We start from the raw sequence: 13,138 nt of genomic DNA, 5'->3' as shown, positions 1-13,138 counted from the left end.
GGTAACATGAGACCTTCAGTCTATAAACCAAAGAAAAGGAGTAATTCATCCAAACCTCCCTTTGTGCAAAGACAATCTTTTTTTTTTATAAAGAAGTTTTATTGGTTTTTTAAACATTTATAAGGGAAAAGGTAATGGAAAGGTATACAAATTTTGGCAGTTGCAAAGTGTGGTAGGCGCCCCCTCCCTCCAAACTCATAGTATACATTTGAGTATAAAACATTAATGCATAGTCATATATAATCAGCATGTTAATTCTATTGGTACTTTCAATCAGTTTGTACATTGTAGTATATAATCCACATATTAATTTCATTACTACTTTCGGTCAGTTTATATCAATGAGATTTTCTTATTCATTTTTGTGATCTGAGCTTTCTTGGTATTGCCCCTTCTCCCCCCACTAGCAGAGCTCCGCCCCCCCCCCCCCGTGTCTTGCTTATCCGTTGTAGGATCTTCTGTTTTTTCTAGGTGTATTTTATTTTTTTCCATAAAGGCCTGTGCCTCTATGGGTGTGTTAATTCTAATTCTTGTCTCCTCCCAGAATATCAACATACCTTCAGGCATCAACCATCTAAACCACACCCCCTTCTGGTATAATTTATTCGCCAATTGCGAATAATCTTTCCTTTTTTCCCTAATTTTCTTGGGGATCTGCTTCAAGATGGTTATTTCCCTATCGTGGTATGTCAGTGCCTGCCCCCTTTGTACACCCAGAATTTCGTCTCTTGTGCTTTTTCTAAGAAATTTAATATGTACCTCCCTGGGTACATTGTGTGTTCTGGCATAGGCTGAGTTCACTCTATAAACCAGGTCTATCTCCCATTCCATCTGTTGTTTTTCTTTGTGTATATATTCAGCCAAAATGTTTGTCATGATGTCCCTTATGTTTTCCTCATCTGCTTCTATCACATTTTGGAATCTAAGATAAAAGGACATTCTCTCAAATTCTGTTTTCATTTGCTGGGTATCAAGTTCTTTGTTTCCCTTCTGCACTGCTTCTACACCCCCCCCCACCTCCGCCACCCCACCCTCCACAAGGTCCAGTCTCTGTGAGTTCTTATAGATTTGGACTTGGTTCTCTTTAATTTCTTCTTTCATTTCCTTTAATTGTTTCTTAATTTCCTCTTGGCCCTGTATGAGTTGTTGAAGCATTTGTTGCAGATCCATCTCTGTACTTTTGGGTTGCATCAGGTCTGTAATCTTTGATTGTGTAGCAGGACTGGATGATGCTGATGTCAGGGCAGAGGTAGCAAAGCCAGGTTTTCCAGGAGGTGGTCTTTTAGGAGACATAGTTTATGGAATAAAGAGTTCAGTCAGTGTAGAGAATGGACAGCTGGAGCAGCAGAGCAGCCAGATGAGTCCAGGAGGCAGAAGATCCAAGCAGGAGAGAATTTCTCTAGTCAGTCTGGTAGTAGAGTAAAATTTTTTCCCCCAGAGAGTTCAAAGAGTAACAATCCACAAGAGATTCTTCTGGGTAGCACGGAGACAAAGACCGGAAGCCTGAATTTTTAAAGGTGGAGTCAGGTTTCACAGTTCATAAAGACAACGGAAGTGTGCCATCTTGCCCTGCCAGCTTTGGGCTCAGAGGCATAACAAAGTTTTCAAAGTTCCCAAAGTCCTCAGATCTTCAGTAATTATGGAGCTAAGTTCAATAAAAAATCACTTTAGCAAGGGTGTGGCATCATTGGTTGGCTCTCCCCCCTCCTCCTTCCCCTGGGGCTGAGAGCAGAATTGTTCCAAGCCGCTTGTCCAAGGGGGGGGGGGGAAATCCCCCTCCCTCCAGCCGCGCCTCCAAAGCAATCCGAAAGTAAAAGTTTTAAAGAGCTGAAAAATCCTTCAAGTCAAGAAAGGGAATGAAGGGTGGAAGCGCCTCACCACACCGCCGCTGCTTCCTTCTATTTTTTCATTCTCCGGTCAGCCTGTTGCGAAGACGCTGCGCGCCCTCCGATACTGCTCCCCGATGCCTAGAGCGAAGCGGGGGACCCCCACCAGCTGTCGCCGATGCAGGGATCCCCGCCAAGCCGCTCCTCCGGCAGGACACCTCTCTGGGGCGTCCTGTGCCCCCCAAGGAGTGGGGAAGCCCACCGGGGAGCCGGAGCGGGCAAAGGACTTGCCCGTCGCCGTCAGCCACCGGAACCGGAAGTGTGCAAAGACAATCTTATCCACTCTGTGTATTCCTTTACAATCTCAGGCAAAGTTATGTTCATAACTATTTCAAAACCTTCTGATGGTTTCCTTGTCAAGGTGATAGACAGATATTGATGTTAGGCTGATTGATCGGTAGTTTCCTGGGTCTGGTGGGTTTTTTGTTTTGTTCTGTTTTTGAAGATGGGAACCGCATCAGCTCTTTTCCAATCCTTTGGTAGTTCTCTGGCACTCCAGGATTTTTAAAATATATGGTACAATGGTTCTGAGATAACATCTGTCAGCTCCTTCAGACTATCAGGTCCTGTGATTTATTATCATCAAACTCAGACTCTCTTACGTTTTGTTTATTTTAATTTTTATTTCTAGCCTGCCTTTTAGAGTTATGTTTTTGATTGGCTGTGCTATAGTTTCTTTCTGCATGAAAACTGATGCAAAGAATGACTTAAACAGCTCTGCTTTCTCTCTACTGCCTGTTACTTCCTTGCCATCGTCTCTTTTTAATGGACCAACTTTTCTTTGACTTTTTTCTTGTTATTTATATGTTGAAAGAAACTTTTAAAATTATCTTTGATTTTGTTGCAAGTCTTTGTTCATTCTGGGCCTTTGCTTTCCTGACTTCATCTTTGCAGATTCAGGCTATCTGCTGATATTTTGACTTAGTTATGTCTCTTTCCATTTTTTTATACTTATCCTTTTTGTCTTTTAGTTTATCAGACAGATCTTTGTGCAACCATGCTGGTTTAATTCTTTGATTTTTTTCTTTTTCTTTTTCAGTGGTATTGTGTTTGACTGAGTTTTTATGATCATATTTTTCAGAGTTTCACATGCTTCTTGAGTTGTTTTCCCATTTAGGATTTTTATTCATGGAATTTTTTTAGACTCTCTCTTGTTAAAATCAGCTCTTTTAAAGTTTAAGACATTGGTTGGGTTATATTCTTACTGCTTGTGTTTGCATTATATTGAATTCAAATATGACGTGGTCACTCTCACCCAAGGTTCCAGCAACTTCAATTCCCTCTATCACTTCCTCACTATTAGTAAGAATTAGGTCCAATATAATTTTTCCTCTAGTTTCCTCCTCTATTTTTGGATGACCAAGTTGTCAGCTAAGTTGGTTAGGAATGTTTGATCTTCCACTTGCTGCAGAATTTGTCTCCCAGTTGATATCAGGGTAAGTAAAGTTTCCCATTACTACTGTGTTATGTTTCCTAATACATTTGTTAATTGATTAGCAAAGAGTTCATCTATTTCTTCTGCTTGGTTGGGTGGCCTGTAGCATACACCTATAGCAATGTCATTTCCCCCCTTTTATATTGATCCATATGGATTCTAGGATGTTTTCATCCGTGGTCCCTCTCTGGTCACTTTTTCTTTCCTCTTTCTTCTTTCTTACTTGGTCTCAAAAATCCATCACAGCAGGTGGTGTCCAAAATGTCTGTCTGCCTTGCGCAGAGTTTATTTGGCTTCTTATACAGTTTCAACAAGCAAAGCAAGAGCATAGGTAGCAACAGCATCTTATTGGTACATTCTCCTTGTCAATCTCTAAGACCATCCCAGCCAGGGTTGAATCTCATGTAACTCCCTGGTACTGCCTGGCTCCACTAATTAGGTGAGCTCATAGAAGTTGAGGTAATCGGTTACTAAGATATGGCAGTTTGTTGCGCATGCCTGTATATAACCTTTGTATAACCTCTACACTTACTATTGCCACTCCACACTTTCCCTCCTTCCATTAAATTGTGTCCAAACAAAACTTCAAGTCAGTAAAATATTTAGATCAGCTAATGATTTTGAAATAGTGAGAACTTTTTATTGTTCCAATTTAATGTTCTTCCATCAGTAATTCTCAAAGGAAAATTTAGGAAGGTTCCCTGCACATAAAAATTGTACCTTCCCCCACCCCACAATTTCTAGCCTATTGCATTAACTACTTCACAAAATAGGCTCTTACATAATCCTTAGAAAGTTTTATCTGAACCTTTACATAAGCTATTGTTTATTCCAGGTTTGAAAGCTCCTATTGGATGAAGATCCCAAAGAATATAATGGCTGCTAAATTTGCTTTACTGGGATTTAAAACATGGGAGTTAAAACACAGAAAAAATTAAGGAAGGATAAACAGTACAAATTTATTACATTTTTCTCTTCTTCTGTTTGTTTGTTTATTTGTATTGTTATTCTTAATAATTTAAGAACTGGTTTACTAACATAAAGGTTATATCATGTATTTTCTATATTTTAATATTTTCCTTATTTTTAGTGAATTAGACTATGTAAAACTTTTAACAAAAGTTTATTTTATTAATACTATTCTTTGTATACGCCTACTATTTAGATAAGTAATTTCATTAAAAATGTGAAATGTGCTTGGATTACATGGGTTATTAGATTAGATTAGATTAACAGAGTTGGAAGGGACTTTGTAGGTCATCTAGTCCAACCTCCCGCCCAAGCAAGAGACTCTACACCATTTTTGAGAAATGGCAGGCCAATCTTTTCTTGAAAGCCTCCAGTGATGAAGCTCCCACAACTTCCGAGGGCAAGCTGCATCATTGGTTGATTGTTCTTACTGTCAGAAAGTTCCTTATTTCCAGGTTGAATCTCTCCTTGTTCAGTTTCCATCCATTATTCCTTGTCTGGCCTTCAGGTGCCTTGGAAAATAGCTTGACCCCTTCCTCTCTGTGGCAGCCCCTCAAATATTGGAACATTGCTATCATGTCTCCCCTGGTCTTTCTCTTCACTAGACTAGCCATGCCATGGGTTTGTTTCTTTTTTATTCTGTCTGGTTCTTGAAATTCTTGCCATTCTTTATTTTTTTATTTTTGTCTCATATTGCATTTACCCTTGTTTTTACTTGTGAATTACCCAGTCAATTAAATAATACTTTCAATACATAACTCTTCATTTCTATTTTAGTGTTATTGTTTTTTATTTCTCTGCCAATATTTTCCTGAATTGCTCAAAGCCTGCAATAAAACTTTGATTAATTGATAACACCAATTAAGGAGTATTAGAACTGTAGTTCTCTATTGCAGTTTTTGGTTTTTAACCAAAATTTCCTAGCACCTTCCTTAAACATTGATTTTGAGCCTGCTGAATTGTAATTTATAATCTGAAAACTTTCAATTTCTGCCATTAAATCTATGTTATAGATGCATTAAGTGGCTTTCTGAGGTTATTGTAAAAATTTCAATAAGAGATCTAATTTTACCTTCAGCTGTATCAGAGGAATCTGTAAGAAAGGAGAGAGAGAAAATGTTTCAAAGAAACAGAAAAAACTTCCAGTTCCTCAATTATCTTTATAGGCAATCAAAGAACTGCTACAATAAAGATTGGTGGCTTCAATAAAAATTTAATGACTAAAGGGTTTCTTCATAAATTCACAGAAATACAGGTAGTCCTTGACTTATGACCACAACTGAGTCCAGAATTTCTGTTGCTACGTGAGACAGTTATTAAGTGAGTTTTGCCGTAGTTAAGTGAGTCACTGTAGTTATTAAATTAGTAACATGGTTGCTAAGTGAATCTGGGTTCCCATTGTCATTAGTTGTCAGAAGGTGCAAAAGGGGATCATATGACCTCAGGACACTGCAAACATTATAAATTTATGAGTCATTTGCCAAGCATCTGAATTTTGATCATATGAACACGGGGATGCTGTGTGAAAAATGGTCATGGGTTCATTTTTTTCAACTTCCCTGATACTCATGTTTTAGTAGAATTCTCCATGAGCAGCAGTCACATATAACAGAAAGCACTACTCACTGTTTTATCAATGGCATTAAATGCATCATCAAGCCTCACAATACACCACGTGACTGGGAAAAAAAGCATGGATATTAAATATAAAAATATTGTTGCTTTAACAGTACTCCCCTTCCCATTTTTAATTTTTTTTTTTACTTCATATTAGTGACATTCTGATTTTTCACCAATTTATCTTTTATTAAGAAAATCTTGTTCAGGGTAGATGTATAACTGTGTGCAGAGAATCTGGACTCCTGGCAGGGAGCTCTGTTTTAACTACCCTCTCATGCAATGCTTACTCTCCTCTCCAGAGACCCAGTTTTGAAAGATCCCATGCCAGGAGGTGAGGAAGCTATTCCAGATTCTAGTAAAGGATTTGTGCTTACCTATCTCTCCAGGTTTGTATAAGGGCTTGCTGGATTGTATAAGATTCCTGGGAGAAGCTTTTTTGAATAGCATTTTCTTCTGGGCCTCAAAGGTCACAGTGCTGCCCTTTCAGATTAGAATATATGCACTTTGGTTATTGCTTCTTCCTACATCAGACAGAGAAGAGCAGGTTTTCTTAACGGGATGACTAAGAACAGAAAAGTACTCAGTTCTCCATCTCCCTCCCCCAGCTGGGTTTCAAACTACAGATGCAGGCACCCACAAGCACTCAAGGATCTAGCACTACCATTGAAATAAAATAAAAAAACAAAAACATTGCATCCTCAAGACACAAGCTTTCACACACTCATGTGATGTTACAGTGTCACCATTTGACACCAGTGGGGTGTCTCTGAATACACACATGGTCACACCCAAAATGGTCTTAATCCTGAATATCTTTGTTCCATTTTTCTCCTTCCTTTTGGACTTTTTTCATGTTCTTCAATCATGCTAATCCTTCCATAGCCAGAGGGATGCCAGTTGGAGATTACTGGAATTAAAAGAGAACCTTCTAATGGTGGGAATAACTGAATTAGAAAAAAGAGCATTGTTAGGTGGACAAAACTTACATCATAATAAGTCCTCCTTGTGGAAACAAAGCTTGGGGCCTGAAGGGGGGAAAAGAGTTTAGCAGAGTCTTTTAAATATACCCACAAGCCACCAAAATAAATAGGCTACATGTTGCATGTATGCTACTTTCTTAAGTATCTAAGTTATCTAAGGGTAGAACAAGAAGCAATGGGTGGAAACTAATCAAGGAGAGAAGCAACTTAGAACTGAGGAGAAACTTCCTGACAGTTAGAACAATTAATCAGTGGAACAGCTTGCCTCCAGAAGTTGTGAATGCCCCAACACTGGAAGCCTTTAAGAAGATGTTGGATAGCCATCTGTCTGAAACGGTATAGGGTTTCCTGCCTAGGCAGGGGGTTGGACTAGAAGACCTCCAAGGTCCCTTCCAACTCTACTATTGTATTATTGTAAGTTGACATACCAGTTGACGTACTAAGTTAAAGCTATGGTTTAGTTAATTCTGTTCTGTTGACTAAACTATAGTTGGTTGTTGGCTTATACCAGTGCTTCTCAAATAGTGGGGCGCGCCCCCCAGGGGGGGTGCGAGGCTCCGTAAAGGGGGGCTCGTTTGACCTCGGCAAACACTGTCGACACGAGCCGCCTCTTCCCTTCCAGCGCAAATTATTAATACGATTTATCAGTATAAGTATGCACATGAGCTGATAAATATTGTTGTGAGTTCAAAACTTATTTGTAAAACAAATATAAATTATAATCAAATAACATTCTTTAAAAATAATTTAGGGTCTGAGGATGTAGGTGAGGTGGCTGTGTGATATTTATTAATGTCATGGGGAATAATATATTTATATTCTAAATACTTGCTCCTTTGAATATGGAGACAATAATTTTTATTGTGCAAGGGCTATGCCTTATTCACTGAATTTGACAGAGAATCCATTAGCAGTTATTCATTATCCTCCCTTCTTATACCTTTCCCATCATTTTTCTGATCATAGAATATCTATTAAGGAAAGCAATACCGGAATAGTTGCACAGTTTTATGGGGGTGAAGAAATAAACATATTCTACGGCAGTGTTTCCCAAAGTGGGTGGTACCACCTCCTGGGTGGGTGGGTGGGACGACTTAGGGGGGGCACTAAGAGGCAAGGGGGTGGCAGAGGGGTGCTAAGAGGCAAGGGGGGGCAGCAGAGGGGCGCTAAGAGGCAAGGGAGGTGGCAGAGGAGTGCTGGAGGTATTCTGCTGTACTGTACTCCCGACTCGCCTAGCTTAGCATGCAGGTGCGGAAGGGAATGCGATGGGCCAAAAGCGAGAGTCCTTCCCCATGTGGCTGGTGTGGAGGTGGTGGCTCAGTCTCGCCTCAGCAGGAACCGGCGACGCTGCGCCTTTGGGAAGGATCGGGTCTCACGTGCGCCTTCAATGGGTGGAAGGGCTGGGTTCTTCTTGTCATGCAAGACTGGCAGTTAAAATTGCTCCTCCAGCTGCAGGGGGGCGGCTGTGAACCCCTAAAAATAGCAATGGAGTTCCCTGCTTCTTGCCGGCTTTGCCACCTTCCTTCTCCGCGGCCTGCTGTTATTTAACGAATGGGTGTGTGGGTGAACAGCTTCACAAGAGCCGAAGGTCCTGTCCCACCCAACATGAGTGCACAGAGACCCTCGGCTCGTCTGTCATGCTGTGTAGAAACTGAGCTGCTGCCTCCAAGACGGAGTGGCTGTGGCTTCCGGCTCCCCTGTTCAACCAGTTACTTCCATCTCTGGCCATCAGGGGCAAGCAACTGGCCCCCATGGAGCAGGCGCGCAATTTGGGCATCCTCCTTGATGCCCGGCTGTCCATGGATGACCATGTAACAGCCGTGGCAAGGGGGGCGTTCCACCAGGTCCGCCTGGTGCGCCAATTGCGCTCCCTATTGGACCGGGATGCCTTACGCACAGTCACCCATGCGCTGGTGACGTCTCGCCTGGACTACTGCAATGCTCTCTACATGGGGCTTCCCTTGAGATGCACTCGGAGACTGCAGTTGGTCCAGAATGCGGCCGTGCGGGTGATTATGGGGAGGACTAGGTACTCCCATGTAACACCTCTCCTGCGCGAGCTGCACTGGCTTCCTGTGGTCTACCGGGTGCGTTTCAAGGTTTTGATTACGATCTTCAAAGCGCTCCATGGCACAGGACCTAGTTACCTGCGGGATCGCATCCTGCCCCATACATCCCTACGACCAATCCGCTCACACAGAGAGGGACTCCTCTGGGTGCCGTCCACTAAACAGTGTCGGGGGGCGACACCCAGGAGCAGGGCCTTCTCTGTGATGGGCCCAGCCCTGTGGAATGACCTCCCCCTTGACATCAGGATTACTTCCGATCTCCGCTCCTTCCGTGTAAAGCTCAAGACCCACCTTTTTCAATTATCTGGCCTGGCTCAACCGTAGTTTATCTTTTCCTCCTGACAGTCCTTTTAAATTTGTAATCTTATTATGGGGTATTTTTAATGGTTAATTTTATTATTATTATTGCGATATATGTAATTGTTACCTCCTCCGTGTATGTATATGTATTGTATGTGTGTATGTGTATGTTTATATGTATTTATGTATGTTTTTATTGTACGCCGCCCCGAGTCCCTTGTGGAGAGGGAGCGGCTAACAAATTAAATTATTATTATTATTATTATTCCGTAAAAAATTGCAGAGGAAGCTGAAACTTTGGAATATGATTCTAAGAGGAAGAGCGTCTACTCCGCTTGAACTACTTTCTTATGTAAATAAGGATTGAACAGCGTACAAAAGAGGTTGTGGATTGTAATCCTTTCATGCTGGGGCAGGGTGTGATTTTGCAACTACTTCATAGATGCACGTTTTTTTCTATAGTATTAGTATTATTAATAGGATTCTTTTTAAAATCATCTGGATTAATAAACAATCTTAATCTTGCCCACTGCTGGAAATACTCCAGAAAATGTGTTTTAAATTAGTAATAACTTTTATAGCATTAGCTGGATGGCTGATCTGCTGAAAGAGGGAGGCACGTTTTGTTCAGAATAGTTTGTGGAATTGAGACAAGTGGATCTCAAGCATTGACACACCTAATAAAAGTAGCTTACAGTGCAGTTTAACATCATGTCCTGACTACATCCTTGTATTTCCCCCCAAAATGAATTGTCATTGCCCTGATCTCATTCCCAGTAATGAGTGAAATATCTTTAATCATTAGTTGTACTAGCTATAAAGTGCCATTTTTCCTACTTTCCTATTGACTTTGCTTGTCAGAAGGTCACAGAAGTGGTCAACATGACCTCAGGACACTGCAACCATCATAAATATGAGTAAGTTGCCAAGTGTCTGAATTTTCATCACATGGGCATAGGACTGGTGCAACGATTATAAGTGTGAAAAACAGTCATAACTCAATTCTTTCAGCGCCATTGTAACTTCATACTGTCACTAAACTAATAGTTGTAAGATAAGGACCACCTGTATTTCACAAATTACTAGAGAAGATACAAACCTGCTCTCTTCCTGCCTACATTCCAAACTCTGATATCTCTTTGCTCTCTGAAAAGCCTTTTTCTGCTGAAGCCAAAGTTTAAGAAATAGTACAAGAGCTTTGGTTACAGAAAGAAATTTCTGATTGCTATCCTGCACTATGGACAGTGGTTAAGAAATTCCTTGTTGCATTTCCAACATCATATTTGGTGGAACGTGGCTTCAGTGTGGTCATCCAACTTCTCTCCAAACAAAGAAATCGACTCCAGCTTACTGAACGTGGTGATTTAAGACTCCTGCTAAGTGACTTAAAACCAGACATTGGGAAACTGGTAGCATTTCATCAAGCCCATCCATCACATTAAGAATTTACTGAACAGTGAAGTAGTTACTAAATTTTACTGAGTTTACTAGGTTACTAGTTACTAAGGTTCTTGATAAATGACTATCAGACTTTGAAAACCTGGTATCACTGGATCATGTTCAACAATTTTGTTGAATTAACATTAACTAAAAAGGTTTTTAAATTGATTTTGAATAAATGTGCAATTAATTGTTAGTTTTGAATTCCTTCCGTCATGCAAACAACCCAGTCACATGACCCTCCCAGCCACGCCCACCAAGCTATGTCCACAGAAGCGGTAGAAAAAAAATGGAATTTCACCACTGGGTGGGGGGGCACTGAGGATCAGTTTGTGGACTGAAAAAGTTTGGGAACCACTGGTCTACAGGATGAGCTGCCTCTAGGAAAAACAGTTGATATATTGCACTTGTCCTTCCTATTTTTTTAATATCAATAACAACAATTTTTCTATTTTATGGACCTTTTTTTTCCTTGCACTCCAGCACAAGTCCGAAAGCTTGGAAGAATAAACTTCTGGTCCTGGTGACCAACTCAGTTTGGATCCATTTTTTCTCTTCTACTTTTAAAATCCCTCTAGTTTCATTTACTGTCTCTGTTCTCTGTTACAATCTGTGTTTCCCAGATACTTCCAGTCAGCACAGCTAAACCAATTATAATTATTCTCTTATCAATGAAGATTCTCAACAACTGCTGAAGACAAACTCAGCATCAGGTACCCCTTCTCAATACCAATTGCAGAAAGATAAAAGCAGAGGGATGTTCTTGTTGAAGGCTTCCCAAGCGCATCAGAGAGCTATTAGACTTGTCTCTTCTACAGCAGTGATGGCAAACCTTTTTGGCACCAAGTGCCCAAACTGGAATGCGCATGCACATACATGTGCACACCGGAGCACTGGAAACCCAAACACCAGCTGATCTTTAGGTTTCGTGTGTGTGCATGTGGGCCAGCCAGCTGGTCTTTGCGTGTGCCAGAACACCAGAAACCCAAAGACCAGCTGGCTGGTGCACATGCATGCATAGGCCAGCTGGTCTTGGAGTTTCTGGTGCATGCACTGGCCAGCTGGTCTTTGGATTTCCGGTGTTCTGGCATATGCAAAGACCAGCTAGCCGGCGCACATGTGCACACCATAAGCCTGAAGACCAGTTGCGCACCAGCCAGCTGGTGTTCGGGTTTCTGACATTCCAGTGTGCATATGCACATGCATGCATGTTCCAGTTTGGATACTTGGTGCCAAAAGGTTCACCATCACTGCTCTAGAAGAGATAAATCTAATAGCTCTCTGATGTCCTTGGGAAGCCTTCAACAAGAACATCCCTCTGCTTGTATCTTTCTGCAATTGGTATTGAGAGGTGGTACCTGATGCTGAGTTTGTCTTGAGACCAACTGGCCAGTGTGCATGCGTACACTGGAAACCAGAAGAGCAGTCGACGATGGCACGTGTGCCCACAGAGAGGGCTCTGTGTCCCACTTCTGGCACACGTGCCATAGGTTTGCCATCATGGTTCAAGAGCCTTATTTCTCAACCCTGGTAACTTTAAGATACACACTGGATGAGGAATTCTGAGCAGCTTCAAGGTTGCAAGGTTGCAGTAGCTGTTCTTTTTTTACTTTAAATGCAATCCACACATTTTAAAGTTACCAAGATTGTGAAATACTGTTCTAGAGGCCAATTTTTCCCTATCCTCATTCCCTGCCCTCAGAAGTGACTGACAGAAATTGGTTTGGTTTGGTTTATTTGGATTTATATGCCGCCCTTCTCCAAAAGGACTCAGGGCGGCATACAACATTAAAAAACACACATCCCAAAAGTTAAAAAAGATTAAATCCATTTCCAAAAAAACAAACCGAATTTTTTTTAAAAAACAATACATTTAAAATAAGTTAAAATTAAAATTAACAGGCCAGGCCGGCTTGCTGGAAAAGCCAACTTTTTAGGGCGCGTCGGAAGGACCGGAGGTCAGGGATTATGCGGAGCTCCCGGGGCAGCTCATTCCAGAGGGAAGTAATAAAATTTTTACCTGGAACTAAATCGTATGATAAGTTTTGCTAATCTGATAGAAGCTGGGAAGTCATGGTTACAGCAAATCGAGTTCTTCGGGACTACAATGAAAGCCCTGCCTATGAAGTTGAGCACTTCCTAAGGAGCAACTTGCCTGGAAGTGGATATGTTCAAAGGTTCCTGGTGCTTCCACGTCTTTCTCTGCTAAGGTGTGGTTTCGATTCGCCAAAGACAAGGTCACCAGCAGATAGTTAGTCTCTTGGAGGGAGCGTAATAATATGCAGAACGTTTCCACATTGGGATGATCAATTATGGCTGGCAAAACCACCGGGTAATGACTGGAAGGTAAGAGAAAGGGTTTATCTCATTGGCCTGGAGGTTTATTTATTTTATTTATTTATTTTATTTATTTATTTTTCAGAATTTATAGACCGCCCC

General features: G+C 41.2%; 1 long non-coding RNA gene across 1 annotated transcript in view; it reads right to left on the bottom strand.

Moving 5' to 3' along the window:
* Positions 1-5,356: 5,356 nt before the first annotated feature.
* LOC309386241 overlaps positions 5,357-13,138 on the bottom strand; it is a 24,333-nt gene continuing 16,551 nt past the window's right edge. The window contains exons 2-4 of the long non-coding RNA XR_014174378.1: positions 6,897-6,935; positions 6,285-6,431; positions 5,357-5,383 (exon numbers count right to left, since the gene is read on the bottom strand). This is a non-coding gene — a long non-coding RNA (uncharacterized lncRNA). The remainder of the gene's footprint in view (positions 5,384-6,284; positions 6,432-6,896; positions 6,936-13,138) is intronic.

This window comes from Natrix helvetica (genome assembly GCF_964273705.1).
Source record: "Natrix helvetica genome assembly, chromosome: 2".
NCBI lineage: Eukaryota > Metazoa > Chordata > Lepidosauria > Squamata > Natricidae > Natrix > Natrix helvetica.
The sequence above is the reverse complement of the archived record's forward strand: the minus strand, read 5'-3'. Positions and strand labels throughout refer to the sequence as shown.